Genomic DNA, 10,619 nt, shown 5'->3' with positions numbered 1-10,619 from the left:
GCGTGTAAATCAGCTAGAAAGATGTGTCGGCATCGAGTAATTGTCTCTGGCCCCCTCCCAGTTAGGGGGAGTGATGAGCTCTACAGCAGAGTCTCACAACTCAATCGCTGGTTGAAAACTGTTTTCTGCCCCTCCCAAAAGATAGAATTCATAGATAATTGGCCCTCTTTCTGGGACTCATTCACAAACAGGACCAAGCCTGGCCTGCTGAGGAGTGACAGACTCCATCCTAGCTGGACGGGTGCTCTCATCTTATCTACCAACATAGACAGGGCTCTAACTCCTCTAGCTCCACAATGAAATAGGGTGCAGGCCAGGCAGCAGGCTGTTAGCCAGCCTGCCAGCTTAGTGGAGTCTGCCACTAGCACAGTCAGTGTAGTCAGCTCAGCTATCTCCATTGAGACCGTGTCTGTGCCTCGACCTGGGTTGGGCAAAACTAAACATGGCGGTGTTCGCCTTAGCAATCTCACTAGGATAAAGACCTCATCCTTTCCTGTCATTATTGAAAGAGATCATGATACCTCACATCTCAAAATAGGGCTACTTAATGTTAGATCCCTTACTTCAAAGGCAATTATAGTCGAACTAATCACTGATCATAATCTTGATGTGATTGGCCTGACTGAAACATGGCTTAAGGCTGATGAATTTACTGTTTTAAATGAGGCCTCACCTCCTGGTTACACTCGTGACCATATCCCCCGTGCATCCCGCAAAGGCGGAGGTGTTGCTAACATTTACGATAGCAAATTTCAATTTACAAAAAAAATATGACGTTTTTGTCCTTTGAGCTTCTAGTCATGAAATCTATGCAGCCTACTCAATCACTTTTTATAGCTACTGTTTACAGGCCTCCTGGGCCATTTACAGCGTTCCTCATTGAATTCCCTGAATTCCTATCGGACCTTGTAGTCATAGCAGATGATATACACATTTTTGGTGAATATTCACATGGAAAAGTCCACAGACCCACTCCAAAAGGCTTTCGGAGCCATCATTGACTCAGTGGGTTTTGTCCAACATCTCTCTGGACCTACTCACTGTCACAGTCATACTCTGGACCTAGTTTTCTCCCATGGAATAAATGTTGTGGATCTTAATGTTTTTCCTCATAATCCTGGACTATCGGACTACCATTTTATTACATTTTCAATTGCAACAAATCATCTGCTCAGACCCCAACCAAGGAGCATCAAAAGTTGTGCTATAAATTCACAGACAACAGAAAGAGTCATTGAATCCCTCTGCCTACCCAAGGACATCAGAGGACAAAAATCAGGAACTCAATTTAACCTTGCGCAATACCCTAGATGCAGTTGCACCCCTAAAAACTAAAAGAAACGAGCTCAAGAAACGCTCAAGAAACGAGCCCCCTGGTATACAGAACATACCCGAGCTCTGAAGCAAGCTTTCCAGAAAATTGGAACGGAAATGGCGCCATACCAAACTGGAAGTCTTCCGACTAGCTTGGAAAGACAGTACCGTGCAGTATCGAAGAGCTCTCACTGCTGCTCGATCATCCTATTTTTCCAACTTAATTGAGGAAAATAAGAACAATCCAAAATGTATTTTTGATACTGTCGCAAAGCTAACTAAAAAGCAGCATCTCTCCAGGTGAGGATGGCTTTCACTTCAGCAGTAATAAATTCATGAACTTCTTTGAGGAAAAGATCATGATTATTAGAAAACAAATTACGGACTCCTTATTTAAATCTGCGTATTCCTTCAAAGCTCAGTTGTCCTGAGTCTGCACAACTCTGCCAGGACCTAGGATCAAGAGAGACACTCAAGTGTTTTAGTACTATATCTCTTGACACAATGATGAAAATAATCATGGCCTCTAAACCTTCAACCTGCATACTGGACTCTATTCCAACTAAACTACTGAAAGAGCTGCTTCCTGTGCCTGGCCCTCCTATGTTGAGCATAATAAACGTCTCTTTGTCCACCGGATGTGTACCAAACTCATTAAAAATTGCAATAATAAAGCCTCTCTTGAAAAAGCCAAACGTTGACCCAGAAAATATAAAAAACTATCGTCTATATTGAATCTTCCATTCCTCTCAACCTTTTTAGAAAAGGCTGTCACTGCCTTCCTGAAGACAAACAATGTATACGAAATGCTTCAGTCTGGTTTTAGACCCCATCATAGCACTGAGACTGCACTTGTTAAGGTGGTAAATTAACTTTCAATGGCATCAGACCGAGGCTCTGCATCTGTCCTCGTGCTCCTAGACCTTAGTGCTGCTTTTGATACCATCGATCACCACATTCTTTTGGAGAGATTGGTAACCCAAATTGGTCTACACGGACAAGTTCTGGCCTGGTTTAGATCTTATCTGTCGGAAAGATATCAGTTTGTCTCTGTGAATGGTGTGTCCTCTGACAAATCAACTGTACATTTCGGTGTTCCTCAAGGTTCTGTTTTAGGACCACTATTGTTTTCACTATATATTTTACCTCTTGGGGATGTCATTCGAAAACATAATGTTAACTGTCACTGCTATGCGTATGACACACAGCTGTACATTTCAATGAAACACAGTGAAGCCCCAAAATTGCCCTCGCTAGAAGCCTGTGTTTCAGACATATGGAAGTGGATGGCTGCAAACTTTCTACTTTTAAACTCGGACAAAACAGAGATGCTTGTTCTAGGTCCCAAGAAACAAAGAGATCTTCTGTTGAATCTGACAATTAATCTTAATGGTTGTACAGTCGTCTCAAATAAAACTGTGAAGGACCTCGTCATTACTCTGGATCCTGATCTCTCTTTTGACGAACATATCAAGACTGTTTCAAGGACAGCTTTTTTCCATCTACATAACTATGTAATCTATGTAATCAGAAACTTTCTGTCCATAAATGATGCAGAAAAATGTATCCATGCTTTTGTTACTTCTAGGTTAGACTACTGCAATGCTCTACTTTCCGGCTACCCGGATAAAGCACTAAATAAACTTCAGTTAGTGCTAAATACGGCTGCTAGAATCCTGACTAGAACCAAAACATTTGATCATATTATTCCAGTGCTAGCCTCCCTACACTGGCTTCCTGTCAAGGCAAGGGCTGATTTCAAGGTTTTACTGCTAACCTACAAAGCATTACATGAGCTTGCTCCTACCTATCTCTTTGATTTGGTCCTGCCGTACATACCTACACGTACGCTACGGTCACAAGACGCAGGCCTCCTAATTGTCCCTAGAATTTCTAAGCAAACAGTTGGAGACAGGGCTTTCTCCTATAGAGCTCAATTTTTATGGAATGATCTGCCTATCCATGTGAGAGACGCAAACTCGGTCTCAACCTTTAGTCTTTACTGAAGACTCATCTCTTCAGTGGGTCATATGATTGAGTGTAGTCTGGCCCAGGAGTGTGAAGGTGAACGGAAAGTCTCTGGAGCAACGAATCGCCCTTGCTGTCTCTGCCTGGCTGGTTCCCCTCTTTCCACTGGGATTGTCTGCCTCTAACCCTATTACAGGGGCTGAGTCACTGGCTTACTGGTGCTCTTTCTTGCCATCCCTATGAGGGGTGCGTTATTTGAGTGGGTTGAGTCACTGATGTGATCTTCCTGTCTGGGTTAGCGCCCCCCCCTTGGGTTGTGCTGTGGCGAAGATCTTTGTGGGCTATACTCGGCCTTGTCTCAGGATGGTAAGTTGGTGGTTGAAGATATCCCTCTAGTGGTGTGGGGGCTGTGCTTTGGAAAAGTGGGTGGGGTTATATCCTTCCTGTTTGGCCCTGTCCGGGGGTATCATCGGATGGGGCCACAGTGTCTCCTAACCCCTCCTGTCTCAGCCTCGAGTATTTACGCTGCAGTAGTTTATGTGTTGGGGGGCTAGGGTCAGTTTGTTATATCTGGAGTACTTCTCCTGTCTTATCCGGTGTCCTGTGGGAATTTAAGTATGCTCTCTCTAATTCTCTCTTTCTCTCTTTATTTCTCTCTCTCGAAGGACCTGAGCCCTAGGACCATGCCTCAGGACTACCTGGCATGATGACTCCTTGCTGTCCCCAGTCCACTTGGCCGCTCTGCTGCTCCAGTTTCAACTGTTCTGCCTACGGCTATGGAATCCTGACCTGTTCACCGGACGTGCTACCTGTCCCAGACCTATTATTTGACCATGCTGGTCATTTATGAACATTTGAACATCTTGGCCATGTTCTGTTATAATCTCCACCCGGCACAGCCAGAAGAGGACCCCTCATAGCCTGGTTCCTCTCTTGGTTTCTTCCTAGGTTTGGGCCTTTCTAGGGAGTTTTTCTTCCTAGCCAACGTGCTTCAACACCTGCATTTCTTGCTGTCTGGGGTTTTAGGCTGGGTTTCTGTACAGCACTTTGAGATATCAGCTGATGTACGAAGGGCTATATAAATACATTTGATTTGATTTGATGACCGCAAAGAACTTCTGGACATCAGAACGGCGATTACTCAACTCGAACTGGAAGAATAATTTTTCTCTAACGAGTCCAACACAAAGGATATACTGCTTTCTCGGGAACGGGCCCAAATTCCCGGGAATTTGCGTCAAGAAAAGACGGAGAAAAAGGGGCCAGAGGTTGGGCTGCATTCTGAGAATTCGTAGGCGAGTGAGTGCATTCTACTGGCCAACGTGCAATCATTGGAAAATGTAATGGATGACCTACGATCAAGATTATACTACCAACTGTACATTAAAAACTGTATGTTTCACCGAGTCGTGGCTTAACATCGGCTCGGATAATATAGAGCTGGCGGGATTTTCCATGCATTGGCAGGACAGAAAAGCTGCGTCTGGTAAGACGAGGGGCAGGGGGGTGTGTCTACTTGTCAATAATAGCTGGTGCGTGATGTCTAATATTAAAGAAGTCTCGAGCTATTGCTCGCCTGAGGTAGAGTTCCTTATGATAAGCTGTAGACCACACTATCTACCAAGAGAGTTCTCATCTATATTATTCGTAGCCATCTACAAACCGGTGCTGGCACTAAGACTGCACTCAACCAGCTGTATAAGGTGTGGCGTACAGCAGGTCAGCCACCAGGGGGAGACTCGTCAATGCCTGGTGACAGAAAGAGTATACATCATTAGGCGATGGCTCCATCTGCTGGACGTGGACAAGTCTCGACGGGCTCTCCACCCAGGACTCATTGGGGCTGATTGGATAGTTGGTGAGTAATCAAGGGCTGATTGCTCACCAGCTGTACAAGCCCCATAAAGCTGCCAGAAGGGCAGCACACAGGAGAGGACTGCGGGAAGTAAGGTGACTTCCGTGTCATTGGAGACGGTGCCCGAGCTTAGACGAGGGAGTTGAGTTGGTGTGCCCGACAGGATACAGCAAGACTCAGAGCCCAGAAGACGGTATCCCGGAGAGGGTTTCATGGGGGAGACCTATCCTTTTCTTTTGATTTATTATTTAACAAACACCCTTGAAACCAAGCTAATCATATTCTGTCCATGTCTGATCTGTGTAAACGTCTTGACCACACCCCCTAGAGAAACGGCTGGGGTAGGGCCGACCCGTCACCAACGACCCCAGGTAGATGGAGACCAAAGGAGGTGTTTTGAGTGTGGCGCCTGGGGGAACATTACCTGGAATTGCCTGGCTCGAGAAGATTCAATGCCATCAGCTAGCCCCGGAGGCGAGGTGGGTCACGCTGTGTCACCTCCTGTTGAGCGCACCCCGAATCCACTGCACCCATGGTCCGGGTGAAGGTTGACGGACACAACACGGAAGCGCTATTGGACTCCGGAAGGACGGTTACGCTCGTAACCACGAGCCTGCTGAACCAGGAGACCGAAAGGGTTAGGCAGATGTCCTTTTCCTGTGTTCACAGTGACACAAAGCAGTATCCAACCGTATGGACCAACATCGTGACGCCACAAGGGAGCTGCCAGATAACGATGGGTGCAGTGCCAGAGTTGCCGGTACCTCTGGCAAGTGTCTTCACTGACATTTTCAACCTTTCCCTGACCGAGTCTGTAATACCTACATGTTTCAAGCAGACCACCATAGTCCCCGTGCCCAAGGAAGCGATGGCCATGAAGTGCTTTGAAAGGCTGGTCATGGCTCACATCAACAGCATCCTCCAGGATACCCTAGACCAGGGGTGGGCAATTCCAGTCCTCAATGGCCTGATTGGTGTCGCAGTTGTGCCCCAGCCCCAGCAAACACACCTGACTCCAATAATCACCTAACCATGATCTTCAGTTTAGAATTCAATTTGATTAATCAGCTGTGTTTCTAGGGATGAAGAAAAAATGTGACACCAATTATGCCCTCAAGGACCGGAGTTGCCCACCCTTGCCCTAGACCCACTCCAATTCGCATTCGCTCTAACAGATCCACAGATGACGGCATCACGATCGCACTCCACACTGCCCTTTCCCACCTTGACAAAAGGAACACTCGTGAGAATGCTATTCATTGACTACAGCTCAGCGTTCAACACCATAGTGCCCACAAAGCTCATCACTAAGCTATGGACCCTGGGACTAAACACCTCCCTCTTTAACTGGATCCTGGACTCCCTGATGGGCCGCCCCAGGTGGTAATGGTAGGCAAAATCACGTCTGCTAACCTGATCCTCAATACTGGGTTCCCTCAGGGGTGTGTGCTTAGTCCCCTCCTGTACTCCCTGTTCACCCACGACTACGTGGCCAAACACGACTTCAACACCATTGTTACGAATCCCTTTTGGCCCGACAGTCTAGGGGGGGGGGATGGTAATGAGTCCCGTAACATAACTCATGCAAATTATAGTGACAAAGCAGAAGTGTAAACAAAATAACCAGGACAACTGAAATCTACCGTCAAACTCAAGGTTTATTTGAAAACACACGGTAATGAGAGGGGGGGGGGGGGAAGCAGGAAAAGGGGCTGAGCTGGACCCAAGGAAAGAAACAATAAGTATTCAAAAACACCCCTAAGCTAGACTAGCCTACTTCAACAGCTAACTAACTAATCAAAAATACAGTGGGTGGTCCGCCCAGTTCTAAATAGTGTATTTAACAAAGTCTACCTACGGGTAGTGTATGCCCATGGGCGACTTGTCTTGGTTTCCCCTTTCCCACCAGCAATCAATCAAACACCATCACCAAAACAATACTCACAGGTGATGACAAGGTGCTCAAACAAAAGAGAGGTTAATACACAACGAGAGAGTGAAACACAGAGACCTATAGACATGGCATTTACAGAGAGATTGAGCTGTAGAGCAAACTGACAGGGTTTTTAAACCAAGGGAAAGGAACTGTGATTGGGTAGGAAACAGGAGGAGGTGTGTCTTCTGATTGATGATTGATTGTTGACTGATTGGGGAGTGATGATTTTCACCTGTGAGGGGAGAAGGAGAGAAAACACACACACAGGATACACACACACACAGGATACTGGTATCCGTAACACCATCATTAAGTTTGCTGACGTCACAACAGTGGTAGGCCTGATCACCGACAATGACGAGACATCCAATAGGAAGGAGGTCTTAGACCTGACAGTGTGGTGGTGCAAGGAAAACAACCTGTCAAAGTGAGCAAGACAAAGGAGCTGATCCTAAACTACAGGAAAAGGTGGGCCAAACAGGCCCCCATTAACATCGATGGGGCTGTAGTGGAGCGGGTAGAGAGATTCAAGGTCCTTGGTGTCAACATCACCAACAAACTACCATAGTCCAAACACACCAAGACAGTCATGAAGAGGGCATGACAACACCTTTTCCCCCTCAGAAGACAGAAAAGATTTGACAGGGTCCCCAGATCCTCAAAAAGTTCGACAGCTGCACCATTGAGAGCATCCTGACCGGTTTCATCACCGCCTGGTATGGTAACTGCTCGGCATCTGACCATAATGCACTACAAACTGAAATGGACCTGGATCTGGATTTTCTTTTCTCATTTTGTCTGTCATAGTTGAAGTGTACCTATGATGAAAATTACAGGCCTCTCTCATATTTTTAAGTGGGAGAACTTGCACAATTGGTGGCTGACTAAATACTTTTTTGCCCCACTGTACATGTCCAATTGACTCAAATTATTTCAATCAGAAGCTTCTAATGCCATGGCATCATTTTCTGTTTTTTTTTCAAGCTGTTTAAAGGCACTGTCAACTTAGTTTATGTAAACTTCTGACCCACTGGTATTGTGACACGGTGAAGTGAAGTAATCTGTCTGTAAACAATTGTTGGAAAAATTACTTGTGTCATGCACAAAGTAGATGTCCTAACCGACTTGCCAAAACTATAGTTTCTTAGCAAAAATGTGTGGAGTGGTTGAAAAATAAGGCTTTATGACTCCATCCTAAGTGTATGTAAACTTCCAACTTCAACTGTTTTGCTCCACTGTCGGAGCAAGAAGCACAAGAATTCTGCTACACTTGCATAACATCTGCTAATAATGTGTATGTGACCAATAAATGTAGATTTGATATGATACAGAGGGTACTGCATATGGCCCAGTACATCACTGGGACCAAGCTTCCTGCCATCCAGGACATATATACGAGGTGGTGTCAGAGGATTGCCCAAAATATTGTCAAAAACTCCAGTCACCCAAGTCATAAACTGTTTTGTCTGCTACCGCATGCCAAGTCTAGGACCAAAAGGCTCCTTAACAGCTTCTACCTCCAAGCCATAAGACTGCTGAACAATTACCCAAATGGCCACTGGATTATTTACATTGACACCCCCCCCCCATTTGTTTTTTTACACTGCTGCTACTCACTATTTATTATCTATGTATTAGTCACTTCACCCCTACCTACATGTACAAATTACCTTGATTAACCTGGAGCCCCGCACATTGACTTGGTACCCCCTGTTTATAGCCTCTTTATTGTTATTTTATTGTGTTACTTTTTATATGTTTTACTTGAATTCATTTGGTAAATATTTTCTGAACTCTCTTGAACTGCACTGTTGGTTAAGGGCTTGTAAGTAAGCATTACATGGTAAGGTGTTGTATTTGGCGCATGTGACAAATAAAGTTTTATTTGATTTGTCCTACCATTGCTTACACTTGGGATGGCTGCTGTTTCAGGGGGGAATGATTACAATACAACATCATGACAAGGTTCTACCTGATGGGTGTGACAGGGGAGCTTGCATGCTGGTCATGGACCAGATAGCAAAGAAACAGGACATATCATTCAGTATTTCTAAATCAGGAGTAAAATATGGAGAAAGTGAGCTCAGGGTATATAATTTATATGCAGCTATGTGTGAGCAGTGACAGGGACTGTGTTTAGTTGGTTCCTATCTTACATGCATCACATTAGGAATCTGAAGTGCCTGCGACGAGAGGAGGTTGAATTGCCATTGACCTGACTGAGCTAAAATGACATAGATTCAGACAAATAGAGCACTGTGCTGAGTGTGGAAACAAGATGGATGTCTTCTGGCAACATTGCAACACACCTCAGGCCCTTTCTCACTATGGACAGAAAGTAAGCGTAAATCTTCAAAAAAATTCTAGCTACATGAACGTCAATCGGTTGAAAAAGTTTGGAATATTTCATGTTTTGAAACTGAGAAGTGATTGATATTGAAATAAAGTATAAAACAGTCTATGGATTATTTTGTTCACATTATATGATTCAAGAGGTTCCTGGTATAAGTTTTCAATATTATCTGGAGGAAGAGAGACTGCTTTTATTGTAGGCTCAGTGTCATGCCCGGGGTGTAGTGGAGGAAGAAGTCAGGCGCAGGAAACAGAGAGTTCAGGGTAGCGATACTTTTAATTCACCACACCGGTGAGTGAAAATGAAGCCAACCCAAACAAATGCCCCAAAACACAGGGAACTAAAAAGTTCAGCAAAACACACATACACGGACAACCGTGACTTACAGTCGTGCACAATCGTACACTGAAAATTATCCCGCACACCCAGCAGGCGGGCCGGCTGGATAATAAAGCCCAACCAATTAACCTAACAAAACACAGATGTAACTAATAAACAGACAAGGGGAAAACGACAGCCGAGCGACACCCAAACAGGAAGGGGAGCCACCTTCGGTAGGAGTTGTGACAGTACCCCCCCACCCCCCCACACCGGCCTCGAGGGCGACCCGGAGGGCGAGGCGCAGGGCGATCCGGATGGAGGCGATGGAAATCCCTCAACATTGACAGATCCAAGATGTCCCCCACCGGTACCCAGCACCTCTCCTCCGGACCGTACCCCTCCCAGTCCACGAGGTACTACAGGCCCCTCACCCGGCATCTCGAGTTCAGAATGGTCCGTATCGTGTACGTCGGGGACCCCTCGATATCCAGAGGGAGAGGAGGGACCTCCGGCACCTCACCGTCCTGCAGGGGACCCGCTACCACCGGCCTGAGGAGAGACACATGAAACGAGGGGTTAATACTATAATAGGAAGGGAGTTGTAATCAATAACACACCTTGTTTATCCTCCTCAGGACTTTGAAGGGCCCCACACACTGTGGCCCCAGCTTCCGGCAGGGCAAGCGGAGGGGTAGGTTTCGGGTCGAGAGCCAGACCCTGTCTTCCGGTACAAACACGGGGGCCTCACTGCGGTGGTGGTCAACACTCCTCTTCTGCCGTCCACTGGCTTGTTTGAGGGATTCCTGGACGGCCCTCCAGGTTTCCTTGGAGCTCTGCACCCACTCCTCTACCGCAGGAGCCTCGGTCTGACT

General features: G+C 46.0%; 1 pseudogene; it reads left to right on the top strand.

Annotated features, from left to right (window-relative positions):
- Positions 1-546: 546 nt before the first annotated feature.
- LOC135504370 (uncharacterized) lies at positions 547-1,402 on the top strand (annotated as a pseudogene).
- The last annotated feature ends 9,217 nt before the right edge of the window (positions 1,403-10,619 follow it).

Source organism: Oncorhynchus masou, chromosome 1 (genome assembly GCF_036934945.1).
Source record: "Oncorhynchus masou masou isolate Uvic2021 chromosome 1, UVic_Omas_1.1, whole genome shotgun sequence".
NCBI classification, from domain to species: Eukaryota; Metazoa; Chordata; class Actinopteri; order Salmoniformes; family Salmonidae; genus Oncorhynchus; species Oncorhynchus masou.
This window is presented reverse-complemented; position numbering and strand designations above follow the sequence as displayed.